General features: G+C 36.2%; 16 non-coding genes across 16 annotated transcripts; all 16 read right to left on the bottom strand.

Moving 5' to 3' along the window:
- Positions 1-73: 73 nt before the first annotated feature.
- Positions 74-164, bottom strand: TRNAR-UCU (transfer RNA arginine (anticodon UCU)). The gene is given in 2 exon segments: positions 74-109; positions 128-164. It is a non-coding gene; the product is annotated as a tRNA-Arg (tRNA).
- A 342-nt stretch (positions 165-506) lies between these two features.
- On the bottom strand, positions 507-579 carry TRNAK-UUU (transfer RNA lysine (anticodon UUU)). The gene has a single exon. It is a non-coding gene; the product is annotated as a tRNA-Lys (tRNA).
- Positions 580-1,442: 863 nt separating this feature from the next.
- TRNAK-UUU (transfer RNA lysine (anticodon UUU)) lies at positions 1,443-1,515 on the bottom strand. Its single transcript has one exon. It is a non-coding gene; the product is annotated as a tRNA-Lys (tRNA).
- A 459-nt stretch (positions 1,516-1,974) lies between these two features.
- Positions 1,975-2,065, bottom strand: TRNAR-UCU (transfer RNA arginine (anticodon UCU)). Its single transcript is given in 2 exon segments — positions 1,975-2,010; positions 2,029-2,065. It is a non-coding gene; the product is annotated as a tRNA-Arg (tRNA).
- A 342-nt stretch (positions 2,066-2,407) lies between these two features.
- On the bottom strand, positions 2,408-2,480 carry TRNAK-UUU (transfer RNA lysine (anticodon UUU)). The gene has a single exon. It is a non-coding gene; the product is annotated as a tRNA-Lys (tRNA).
- Positions 2,481-3,876: 1,396 nt separating this feature from the next.
- On the bottom strand, positions 3,877-3,967 carry TRNAR-UCU (transfer RNA arginine (anticodon UCU)). The gene is given in 2 exon segments: positions 3,877-3,912; positions 3,931-3,967. It is a non-coding gene; the product is annotated as a tRNA-Arg (tRNA).
- Positions 3,968-4,309: 342 nt separating this feature from the next.
- Positions 4,310-4,382, bottom strand: TRNAK-UUU (transfer RNA lysine (anticodon UUU)). The gene has a single exon. It is a non-coding gene; the product is annotated as a tRNA-Lys (tRNA).
- Positions 4,383-5,246: 864 nt separating this feature from the next.
- Positions 5,247-5,319, bottom strand: TRNAK-UUU (transfer RNA lysine (anticodon UUU)). The gene has a single exon. It is a non-coding gene; the product is annotated as a tRNA-Lys (tRNA).
- Positions 5,320-5,778: 459 nt separating this feature from the next.
- TRNAR-UCU (transfer RNA arginine (anticodon UCU)) lies at positions 5,779-5,869 on the bottom strand. Its single transcript is given in 2 exon segments — positions 5,779-5,814; positions 5,833-5,869. It is a non-coding gene; the product is annotated as a tRNA-Arg (tRNA).
- A 342-nt stretch (positions 5,870-6,211) lies between these two features.
- On the bottom strand, positions 6,212-6,284 carry TRNAK-UUU (transfer RNA lysine (anticodon UUU)). Its single transcript has one exon. It is a non-coding gene; the product is annotated as a tRNA-Lys (tRNA).
- An 863-nt stretch (positions 6,285-7,147) lies between these two features.
- TRNAK-UUU (transfer RNA lysine (anticodon UUU)) lies at positions 7,148-7,220 on the bottom strand. The gene has a single exon. It is a non-coding gene; the product is annotated as a tRNA-Lys (tRNA).
- Positions 7,221-7,679: 459 nt separating this feature from the next.
- Positions 7,680-7,770, bottom strand: TRNAR-UCU (transfer RNA arginine (anticodon UCU)). The gene is given in 2 exon segments: positions 7,680-7,715; positions 7,734-7,770. It is a non-coding gene; the product is annotated as a tRNA-Arg (tRNA).
- A 342-nt stretch (positions 7,771-8,112) lies between these two features.
- On the bottom strand, positions 8,113-8,185 carry TRNAK-UUU (transfer RNA lysine (anticodon UUU)). Its single transcript has one exon. It is a non-coding gene; the product is annotated as a tRNA-Lys (tRNA).
- Positions 8,186-9,581: 1,396 nt separating this feature from the next.
- On the bottom strand, positions 9,582-9,672 carry TRNAR-UCU (transfer RNA arginine (anticodon UCU)). Its single transcript is given in 2 exon segments — positions 9,582-9,617; positions 9,636-9,672. It is a non-coding gene; the product is annotated as a tRNA-Arg (tRNA).
- A 342-nt stretch (positions 9,673-10,014) lies between these two features.
- On the bottom strand, positions 10,015-10,087 carry TRNAK-UUU (transfer RNA lysine (anticodon UUU)). Its single transcript has one exon. It is a non-coding gene; the product is annotated as a tRNA-Lys (tRNA).
- A 1,396-nt stretch (positions 10,088-11,483) lies between these two features.
- On the bottom strand, positions 11,484-11,574 carry TRNAR-UCU (transfer RNA arginine (anticodon UCU)). Its single transcript is given in 2 exon segments — positions 11,484-11,519; positions 11,538-11,574. It is a non-coding gene; the product is annotated as a tRNA-Arg (tRNA).
- Between the last annotated feature and the right edge of the window lie 101 nt (positions 11,575-11,675).

Genomic DNA, 11,675 nt, shown 5'->3' with positions numbered 1-11,675 from the left:
TTTGGTGAAGCAGAAGCATGCATGCATCGCTTATAACTTCTTTAAATAGTTATGAAATAAACAGGGATTAAACTGACTCTGGTGGGATTCGAACCCACAGCCTTTGAATACCTTCTTGACATTCACCTAGAAGTCCAATGCGCTATCCATTGCGCCACAGAGCCAATCTGCTTGAACGAGGTGCACAGATATTCAGAAATGAAATAATGAGCTTTGAGCTGTTGATCAACTTTATAAAGTTCATTGGATACTATAACCATGGCTATATTTTGAATATTGAATTGGGTAAAAGTTATTCACCGTGTCAAACTACATGATACAGTTGGTAAGTCTGCATACAACTTAAGTTTAGTGTATCGTCATCTGATATATGAGACAGATGGGTTTTTCACTTCTCCATGAAAGACGTTTTTTTTTTAATTTTGGTAATGGAATATCTTATTCATCATGCAGTGGAACACAAAAAGAATGTACAATCAGAATACTTTTTCTTTAAAGTAGCCGACCGCCTGAACAGGGACTTGAACCCTGGACCCTCAGATTAAAAGTCTGATGCTCTACCGACTGAGCTATCCAGGCTCTGCAACACTGCAACTAAAAATCAGCTAAAAATGATGTGGACGCACACCAACCTACACTTTAATTCTTAATATGGTTACATATATTAGCAATCAAATATGTAGAGTTTAATAATAATTGATATTTCAAGCATTTGAAATTTCAGCAGCACACGTAATCTATTTTAAATCCTGAAATTCGTTCTATCTCATTTTCGGCTGACTTAGAAATCATGTCTCTAAATTGACATTGTGAAATTAGTAAAAGGCCAAATACTATTACTAGGTACTAAATTACATGTCCAGCAGTATAACTGGAAATTTACTCTTGGGCATAGATTATGCAACATTTTCAAAGCAAACAGTGTCTGTTTAAATAGACTTTCTTTCACTGCCGTTTTGGTAAATGTCTCTGGTTATGCAGAAGCAGGCATTGTTTGTTACTGTTTCAATTAGTTATAAGATAAAGGAGGGATAAAACTGACCCAGCTAGTATTCCAACCCAAAGACTTTGAATGCTTTCTCTACATTCGCCTAGAACCCCAAGCCGCTATCCATTGCACCAGAGATCCAACCTGATTCAACAAGGTGAACAGAAATTCTCAAATAAAAAGATGAGCTATCAGCGGTTGACCAACTTTATAAAGTGATTTGGAAACTATAAGCAGGGTTCCATTTTGAACATTGAATTGGGGAACAGATAATCAACATCTCAAACGACATGATACCGTTGCGGTAAGTCTTCTTAACTCTTGTCAAATGGTACACGACCGATGGGTATTTAATGGCTCCATTAAGAGTAACTTGCAATTACTCTAATGGGACTACTCGTTCATTGGATCCTGAAAAGAGCATGTCATTAGAGTACATTTTCTTTAAACAAACCGCCTGAACAGGGACTTGAACCCTGGACCCTCAGATTAAAAGTCTGATGCTCTACCGACTGAGCTATCCAGGCTCTGATACAGCAAACCTCAAAATCACCTAATCAAAATTTGGCAGTGTCCCAACTAACGCTATGTTTCTTAAGATGGTTACCTGAAGAAGGTACCAAATACACTAGAATATAATAATGAATTGATATTTCAAGCATTTGAAATTTCTTCAGTAAATGTAACCTTATTTTTAGTCCTGAAGTTGCTACTATCTCATTTTTTTGCTGACGTCAAATTCATATGTGTTTATTGACATGGTAAAATTAAGGAAGGGCCCAAAATCTTACTTCCGAGTAAATTATATTTTCATCAGTACAGCTGACAATTTCCTCTTCTGCATAGATTACCCAAATTGAACGGTGTCTCTTTAAAATAGACTTCCTTTTACTGACCTTTTTTAGCAAATGATTTTGGTGAAGCAGAAGCATGCATGCATCGCTTATAACTTCTTTAAATAGTTATGAAATAAACAGGGATAAAACTGACTCTGGTGGGATTCGAACCCACAGCCTTTGAATACCTTCTTGACATTCACCTAGAAGTCCAATGCGCTATCCATTGCGCCACAGAGCCAATCTGCTTGAATGAGGTGCACAGATATTCAGAAATGAAATAATGAGCTTTGAGCTGTTGATCAACGTTATAAAGTTCATTGGATACTATAACCATGGCTATATTTTGAATATTGAATTGGGTAAAAGTTATTCACCGTGTCAAACTACATGATACAGTTGGTAAGTCTGCATACAACTTAAGTTTAGTGTATCGTCATCTGATATATGAGACAGATGGGTTTTTCACTTCTCCATGAAAGACGTTTTTTTTTTAATTTTGGTAATGGAATATCTTATTCATCATGCAGTGGAACACAAAAAGAATGTACAATCAGAATACTTTTTCTTTAAAGTAGCCGACCGCCTGAACAGGGACTTGAACCCTGGACCCTCAGATTAAAAGTCTGATGCTCTACCGACTGAGCTATCCAGGCTCTGCAACACTGCAACTAAAAATCAGCTAAAAATGATGTGGACGCACACCAACCTACACTTTAATTCTTAATATGGTTACATATATTAGCAATCAAATATGTAGAGTTTAATAATTAATTGATATTTCAAGCATTTGAAATTTCAGCAGCACACGTAATCTATTTTAAATCCTGAAATTCGTTCTATCTCATTTTCGGCTGACTTAGAAATCATGTCTCTAAATTGACATTGTGAAATTAGTAAAAGGCCAAATACTATTACTAGGTACTAAATTACATGTCCAGCAGTATAACTGGAAATTTACTCTTGGGCATAGATTATGCAACATTTTCAAAGCAAACAGTGTCTGTTTAAATAGACTTTCTTTCACTGCCGTTTTGGTAAATGTCTCTGGTTATGCAGAAGCAGGCATTGTTTGTTACTGTTTCAATTAGTTATAAGATAAAGGAGGGATAAAACTGACCCAGCTAGTATTCCAACCCAAAGACTTTGAATGCTTTCTCTACATTAGCCTAGAACCCCAAGCCGCTATCCATTGCACCAGAGATCCAACCTGATTCAACAAGGTGAACAGAAATTCTCAAATAAAAAGATGAGCTATCAGCGGTTGACCAACTTTATAAAGTGATTTGGAAACTATAAGCAGGGTTCCATTTTGAACATTGAATTGGGGAAAAGATAATCAACATCTCAAACGACATGATACCGTTGCGGTAAGTCTTCTTAACTCTTGTCAAATGGTACACGACCGATGGGTATTTAATGGCTCCATTAAGAGTAACTTGCAATTACTCTAATGGGACTACTCGTTCATTGGATCCTGAAAAGAGAATGTCATTAGAGTACATTTTCTTTAAACAAACCGCCTGAACAGGGACTTGAACCCTGGACCCTCAGATTAAAAGTCTGATGCTCAACCGACTGAGCTATCCAGGCTCTGATACAGCAAACCTCAAAATCACCTAATCAAAATTTGGCAGTGTCCCAACTAACGCTATGTTTCTTAAGATGGTTACCTGAAGAAGGTACCAAATACACTAGAATATAATAATGAATTGATATTTCAAGCATTTGAAATTTCTTCAGTAAATGTAACCTTATTTTTAGTCCTGAAGTTGCTACTATCTCATTTTTTTGCTGACGTCAAATTCATATGTGTTTATTGACATGGTAAAATTAACGAAGGGCCCAAAATCTTACTTCCGAGTAAATTATATTTTCATCAGTACAGCTGACAATTTCCTCTTCTGCATAGATTACCCAAATTGAACGGTGTCTCTTTAAAATAGACTTCCTTTTACTGACCTTTTTTAGCAAATGATTTTGGTGAAGCAGAAGCATGCATGCATCGCTTATAACTTCTTTAAATAGTTATGAAATAAACAGGGATAAAACTGACTCTGGTGGGATTCGAACCCACAGCCTTTGAATACCTTCTTGACATTCACCTAGAAGTCCAATGCGCTATCCATTGCGCCACAGAGCCAATCTGCTTGAATGAGGTGCACAGATATTCAGAAATGAAATAATGAGCTTTGAGCTGTTGATCAACTTTATAAAGTTCATTGGATACTATAACCATGGCTATATTTTGAATATTGAATTGGGTAAAAGTTATTCACCGTGTCAAACTACATGATACAGTTGGTAAGTCTGCATACAACTTAAGTTTAGTGTATCGTCATCTGATATATGAGACAGATGGGTTTTTCACTTCTCCATGAAAGACGTTTTTTTTTTAATTTTGGTAATGGAATATCTTATTCATCATGCAGTGGAACACAAAAAGAATGTACAATCAGAATACTTTTTCTTTAAAGTAGCCGACCGCCTGAACAGGGACTTGAACCCTGGACCCTCAGATTAAAAGTCTGATGCTCTACCGACTGAGCTATCCAGGCTCTGTAACACTGCAACTAAAAATCAGCTAAAAATGATGTGGACGCACACCAACCTACACTTTAATTCTTAATATGGTTACATATATTAGCAATCAAATATGTAGAGTTTAATAATTAATTGATATTTCAAGCATTTGAAATTTCAGCAGCACACGTAATCTATTTTAAATCCTGAAGTTCGTTCTATCTCATTTTCGGCTGACTTAGAAATCATGTCTCTAAATTGACATTGGGAAATTAGTAAAAGGCCAAATACTATTACTAGGTACTAAATTACATGTCCAGCAGTATAACTGGAAATTTACTCTTGGGCATAGATTATGCAACATTTTCAAAGCAAACAGTGTCTGTTTAAATAGACTTTCTTTCACTGCCGTTTTGGTAAATGTCTCTGGTTATGCAGAAGCAGGCATTGTTTGTTACTGTTTCAATTAGTTATAAGATAAAGGAGGGATAAAACTGACCCAGCTAGTATTCCAACCCAAAGACTTTGAATGCTTTCTCTACATTAGCCTAGAACCCCAAGCCGCTATCCATTGCACCAGAGATCCAACCTGATTCAACAAGGTGAACAGAAATTCTCAAATAAAAAGATGAGCTATCAGCGGTTGACCAACTTTATAAAGTGATTTGGAAACTATAAGCAGGGTTCCATTTTGAACATTGAATTGGGGAAAAGATAATCAACATCTCAAACGACATGATACCGTTGCGGTAAGTCTTCTTAACTCTTGTCAAATGGTACACGACCGATGGGTATTTAATGGCTCCATTAAGAGTAACTTGCAATTACTCTAATGGGACTACTCGTTCATTGGATCCTGAAAAGAGCATGTCATTAGAGTACATTTTCTTTAAACAAACCGCCTGAACAGGGACTTGAACCCTGGACCCTCAGATTAAAAGTCTGATGCTCTACCGACTGAGCTATCCAGGCTCTGATACAGCAAACCTCAAAATCACCTAATCAAAATTTGGCAGTGTCCCAACTAACGCTATGTTTCTTAAGATGGTTACCTGAAGAAGGTACCAAATACACTAGAATATAATAATGAATTGATATTTCAAGCATTTGAAATTTCTTCAGTAAATGTAACCTTATTTTTAGTCCTGAAGTTGCTACTATCTCATTTTTTTGCTGACGTCAAATTCATATGTGTTTATTGACATGGTAAAATTAAGGAAGGGCCCAAAATCTTACTTCCGAGTAAATTATATTTTCATCAGTACAGCTGACAATTTCCTCTTCTGCATAGATTACCCAAATTGAACGGTGTCTCTTTAAAATAGACTTCCTTTTACTGACCTTTTTTAGCAAATGATTTTGGTGAAGCAGAAGCATGCATGCATCGCTTATAACTTCTTTAAATAGTTATGAAATAAACAGGGATAAAACTGACTCTGGTGGGATTCGAACCCACAGCCTTTGAATACCTTCTTGACATTCACCTAGAAGTCCAATGCGCTATCCATTGCGCCACAGAGCCAATCTGCTTAAATGAGGTGCACAGATATTCAGAAATGAAATAATGAGCTTTGAGCTGTTGATCAACTTTATAAAGTTCATTGGATACTATAACCATGGCTATATTTTGAATATTGAATTGGGTAAAAGTTATTCACCGTGTCAAACTACATGATACAGTTGGTAAGTCTGCATACAACTTAAGTTTAGTGTATCGTCATCTGATATATGAGACAGATGGGTTTTTCACTTCTCCATGAAAGACGTTTTTTTTTTAATTTTGGTAATGGAATATCTTATTCATCATGCAGTGGAACACAAAAAGAATGTACAATCAGAATACTTTTTCTTTAAAGTAGCCGACCGCCTGAACAGGGACTTGAACCCTGGACCCTCAGATTAAAAGTCTGATGCTCTACCGACTGAGCTATCCAGGCTCTGCAACACTGCAACTAAAAATCAGCTAAAAATGATGTGGACGCACACCAACCTACACTTTAATTCTTAATATGGTTACATATATTAGCAATCAAATATGTAGAGTTTAATAATAATTGATATTTCAAGCATTTGAAATTTCAGCAGCACACGTAATCTATTTTAAATCCTGAAATTCGTTCTATCTCATTTTCGGCTGACTTAGAAATCATGTCTCTAAATTGACATTGTGAAATTAGTAAAAGGCCAAATACTATTACTAGGTACTAAATTACATGTCCAGCAGTATAACTGGAAATTTACTCTTGGGCATAGATTATGCAACATTTTCAAAGCAAACAGTGTCTGTTTAAATAGACTTTCTTTCACTGCCGTTTTGGTAAATGTCTCTGGTTATGCAGAAGCAGGCATTGTTTGTTACTGTTTCAATTAGTTATAAGATAAAGGAGGGATAAAACTGACCCAGCTAGTATTCCAACCCAAAGACTTTGAATGCTTTCTCTACATTCGCCTAGAACCCCAAGCCGCTATCCATTGCACCAGAGATCCAACCTGATTCAACAAGGTGAACAGAAATTCTCAAATAAAAAGATGAGCTATCAGCGGTTGACCAACTTTATAAAGTGATTTGGAAACTATAAGCAGGGTTCCATTTTGAACATTGAATTGGGGAACAGATAATCAACATCTCAAACGACATGATACCGTTGCGGTAAGTCTTCTTAACTCTTGTCAAATGGTACACGACCGATGGGTATTTAATGGCTCCATTAAGAGTAACTTGCAATTACTCTAATGGGACTACTCGTTCATTGGATCCTGAAAAGAGCATGTCATTAGAGTACATTTTCTTTAAACAAACCGCCTGAACAGGGACTTGAACCCTGGACCCTCAGATTAAAAGTCTGATGCTCTACCGACTGAGCTATCCAGGCTCTGATACAGCAAACCTCAAAATCACCTAATCAAAATTTGGCAGTGTCCCAACTAACGCTATGTTTCTTAAGATGGTTACCTGAAGAAGGTACCAAATACACTAGAATATAATAATGAATTGATATTTCAAGCATTTGAAATTTCTTCAGTAAATGTAACCTTATTTTTAGTCCTGAAGTTGCTACTATCTCATTTTTTTGCTGACGTCAAATTCATATGTGTTTATTGACATGGTAAAATTAAGGAAGGGCCCAAAATCTTACTTCCGAGTAAATTATATTTTCATCAGTACAGCTGACAATTTCCTCTTCTGCATAGATTACCCAAATTGAACGGTGTCTCTTTAAAATAGACTTCCTTTTACTGACCTTTTTTAGCAAATGATTTTGGTGAAGCAGAAGCATGCATGCATCGCTTATAACTTCTTTAAATAGTTATGAAATAAACAGGGATAAAACTGACTCTGGTGGGATTCGAACCCACAGCCTTTGAATACCTTCTTGACATTCACCTAGAAGTCCAATGCGCTATCCATTGCGCCACAGAGCCAATCTGCTTGAATGAGGTGCACAGATATTCAGAAATGAAATAATGAGCTTTGAGCTGTTGATCAACTTTATAAAGTTCATTGGATACTATAACCATGGCTATATTTTGAATATTGAATTGGGTAAAAGTTATTCACCGTGTCAAACTACATGATACAGTTGGTAAGTCTGCATACAACTTAAGTTTAGTGTATCGTCATCTGATATATGAGACAGATGGGTTTTTCACTTCTCCATGAAAGACGTTTTTTTTTTAATTTTGGTAATGGAATATCTTATTCATCATGCAGTGGAACACAAAAAGAATGTACAATCAGAATACTTTTTCTTTAAAGTAGCCGACCGCCTGAACAGGGACTTGAACCCTGGACCTTCAGATTAAAAGTCTGATGCTCTACCGACTGAGCTATCCAGGCTCTGCAACACTGCAACTAAAAATCAGCTAAAAATGATGTGGACGCACACCAACCTACACTTTAATTCTTAATATGGTTACATATATTAGCAATCAAATATGTAGAGTTTAATAATTAATTGATATTTCAAGCATTTGAAATTTCAGCAGCACACGTAATCTATTTTAAATCCTGAAATTCGTTCTATCTCATTTTCGGCTGACTTAGAAATCATGTCTCTAAATTGACATTGTGAAATTAGTAAAAGGCCAAATACTATTACTAGGTACTAAATTACATGTCCAGCAGTATAACTGGAAATTTACTCTTGGGCATAGATTATGCAACATTTTCAAAGCAAACAGTGTCTGTTTAAATAGACTTTCTTTCACTGCCGTTTTGGTAAATGTCTCTGGTTATGCAGAAGCAGGCATTGTTTGTTACTGTTTCAATTAGTTATAAGATAAAGGAGGGATAAAACTGACCCAGCTAGTATTCCAACCCAAAGACTTTGAATGCTTTCTCTACATTAGCCTAGAACCCCAAGCCGCTATCCATTGCACCAGAGATCCAACCTGATTCAACAAGGTGAACAGAAATTCTCAAATAAAAAGATGAGCTATCAGCGGTTGACCAACTTTATAAAGTGATTTGGAAACTATAAGCAGGGTTCCATTTTGAACATTGAATTGGGGAAAAGATAATCAACATCTCAAACGACATGATACCGTTGCGGTAAGTCTTCTTAACTCTTGTCAAATGGTACACGACCGATGGGTATTTAATGGCTCCATTAAGAGTAACTTGCAATTACTCTAATGGGACTACTCGTTCATTGGATCCTGAAAAGAGAATGTCATTAGAGTACATTTTCTTTAAACAAACCGCCTGAACAGGGACTTGAACCCTGGACCCTCAGATTAAAAGTCTGATGCTCAACCGACTGAGCTATCCAGGCTCTGATACAGCAAACCTCAAAATCACCTAATCAAAATTTGGCAGTGTCCCAACTAACGCTATGTTTCTTAAGATGGTTACCTGAAGAAGGTACCAAATACACTAGAATATAATAATGAATTGATATTTCAAGCATTTGAAATTTCTTCAGTAAATGTAACCTTATTTTTAGTCCTGAAGTTGCTACTATCTCATTTTTTTGCTGACGTCAAATTCATATGTGTTTATTGACATGGTAAAATTAACGAAGGGCCCAAAATCTTACTTCCGAGTAAGTTATATTTTCATCAGTACAGCTGACAATTTCCTCTTCTGCATAGATTACCCAAATTGAACGGTGTCTCTTTAAAATAGACTTCCTTTTACTGACCTTTTTTAGCAAATGATTTTGGTGAAGCAGAAGCATGCATGCATCGCTTATAACTTCTTTAAATAGTTATGAAATAAACAGGGATAAAACTGACTCTGGTGGGATTCGAACCCACAGCCTTTGAATACCTTCTTGACATTCACCTAGAAGTCCAATGCGCTATCCATTGCGCCACAGAGCCAATCTGCTTGAATGAGGTGCACAGATATTCAGAAATGAAATAATGAGCTTTGAGCTGTTGATCAACTTTATAAAGTTCATTGGATACTATAACCATGGCTATATTTTGAATATTGAATTGGGTAAAAGTTATTCACCGTGTCAAACTACATGATACAGTTGGTAAGTCTGCATACAACTTAAGTTTAGTGTATCGTCATCTGATATATGAGACAGATGGGTTTTTCACTTCTCCATGAAAGACGTTTTTTTTTTAATTTTGGTAATGGAATATCTTATTCATCATGCAGTGGAACACAAAAAGAATGTACAATCAGAATACTTTTTCTTTAAAGTAGCCGACCGCCTGAACAGGGACTTGAACCCTGGACCCTCAGATTAAAAGTCTGATGCTCTACCGACTGAGCTATCCAGGCTCTGCAACACTGCAACTAAAAATCAGCTAAAAATGATGTGGACGCACACCAACCTACACTTTAATTCTTAATATGGTTACATATATTAGCAATCAAATATGTAGAGTTTAATAATTAATTGATATTTCAAGCATTTGAAATTTCAGCAGCACACGTAATCTATTTTAAATCCTGAAATTCGTTCTATCTCATTTTCGGCTGACTTAGAAATCATGTCTCTAAATTGACATTGTGAAATTAGTAAAAGGCCAAATACTATTACTAGGTACTAAATTACATGTCCAGCAGTATAACTGGAAATTTACTCTTGGGCATAGATTATGCAACATTTTCAAAGCAAACAGTGTCTGTTTAAATAGACTTTCTTTCACTGCCGTTTTGGTAAATGTCTCTGGTTATGCAGAAGCAGGCATTGTTTGTTACTGTTTCAATTAGTTATAAGATAAAGGAGGGATAAAACTGACCCAGCTAGTATTCCAACCCAAAGACTTTGAATGCTTTCTCTACATTAGCCTAGAACCCCAAGCCGCTATCCATTGCACCAGAGATCCAACCTGATTCAACAAGGTGAACAGAAATTCTCAAATAAAAAGATGAGCTATCAGCGGTTGACCAACTTTATAAAGTGATTTGGAAACTATAAGCAGGGTTCCATTTTGAACATTGAATTGGGGAAAAGATAATCAACATCTCAAACGACATGATACCGTTGCGGTAAGTCTTCTTAACTCTTGTCAAATGGTACACGACCGATGGGTATTTAATGGCTCCATTAAGAGTAACTTGCAATTACTCTAATGGGACTACTCGTTCATTGGATCCTGAAAAGAGAATGTCATTAGAGTACATTTTCTTTAAACAAACCGCCTGAACAGGGACTTGAACCCTGGACCCTCAGATTAAAAGTCTGATGCTCAACCGACTGAGCTATCCAGGCTCTGATACAGCAAACCTCAAAATCACCTAATCAAAATTTGGCAGTGTCCCAACTAACGCTATGTTTCTTAAGATGGTTACCTGAAGAAGGTACCAAATACACTAGAATATAATAATGAATTGATATTTCAAGCATTTGAAATTTCTTCAGTAAATGTAACCTTATTTTTAGTCCTGAAGTTGCTACTATCTCATTTTTTTGCTGACGTCAAATTCATATGTGTTTATTGACATGGTAAAATTAACGAAGGGCCCAAAATCTTACTTCCGAGTAAATTATATTTTCATCAGTACAGCTGACAATTTCCTCTTCTGCATAGATTACCCAAATTGAACGGTGTCTCTTTAAAATAGACTTCCTTTTACTGACCTTTTTTAGCAAATGATTTTGGTGAAGCAGAAGCATGCATGCATCGCTTATAACTTCTTTAAATAGTTATGAAATAAACAGGGATAAAACTGACTCTGGTGGGATTCGAACCCACAGCCTTTGAATACCTTCTTGACATTCACCTAGAAGTCCAATGCGCTATCCATTGCGCCACAGAGCCAATCTGCTTGAATGAGGTGCACAGATATTCAGAAATGAAATAATGAGCTTTGAGCTGTTGATCAACTTTATAAAGTTCATTGGATACTATAACCATGGCTA

Source organism: Triturus cristatus, chromosome 4_1, assembly GCF_964204655.1.
Source record: "Triturus cristatus chromosome 4_1, aTriCri1.1, whole genome shotgun sequence".
Lineage (NCBI taxonomy): Eukaryota > Metazoa > Chordata > Amphibia > Caudata > Salamandridae > Triturus > Triturus cristatus.
This window is presented reverse-complemented; position numbering and strand designations above follow the sequence as displayed.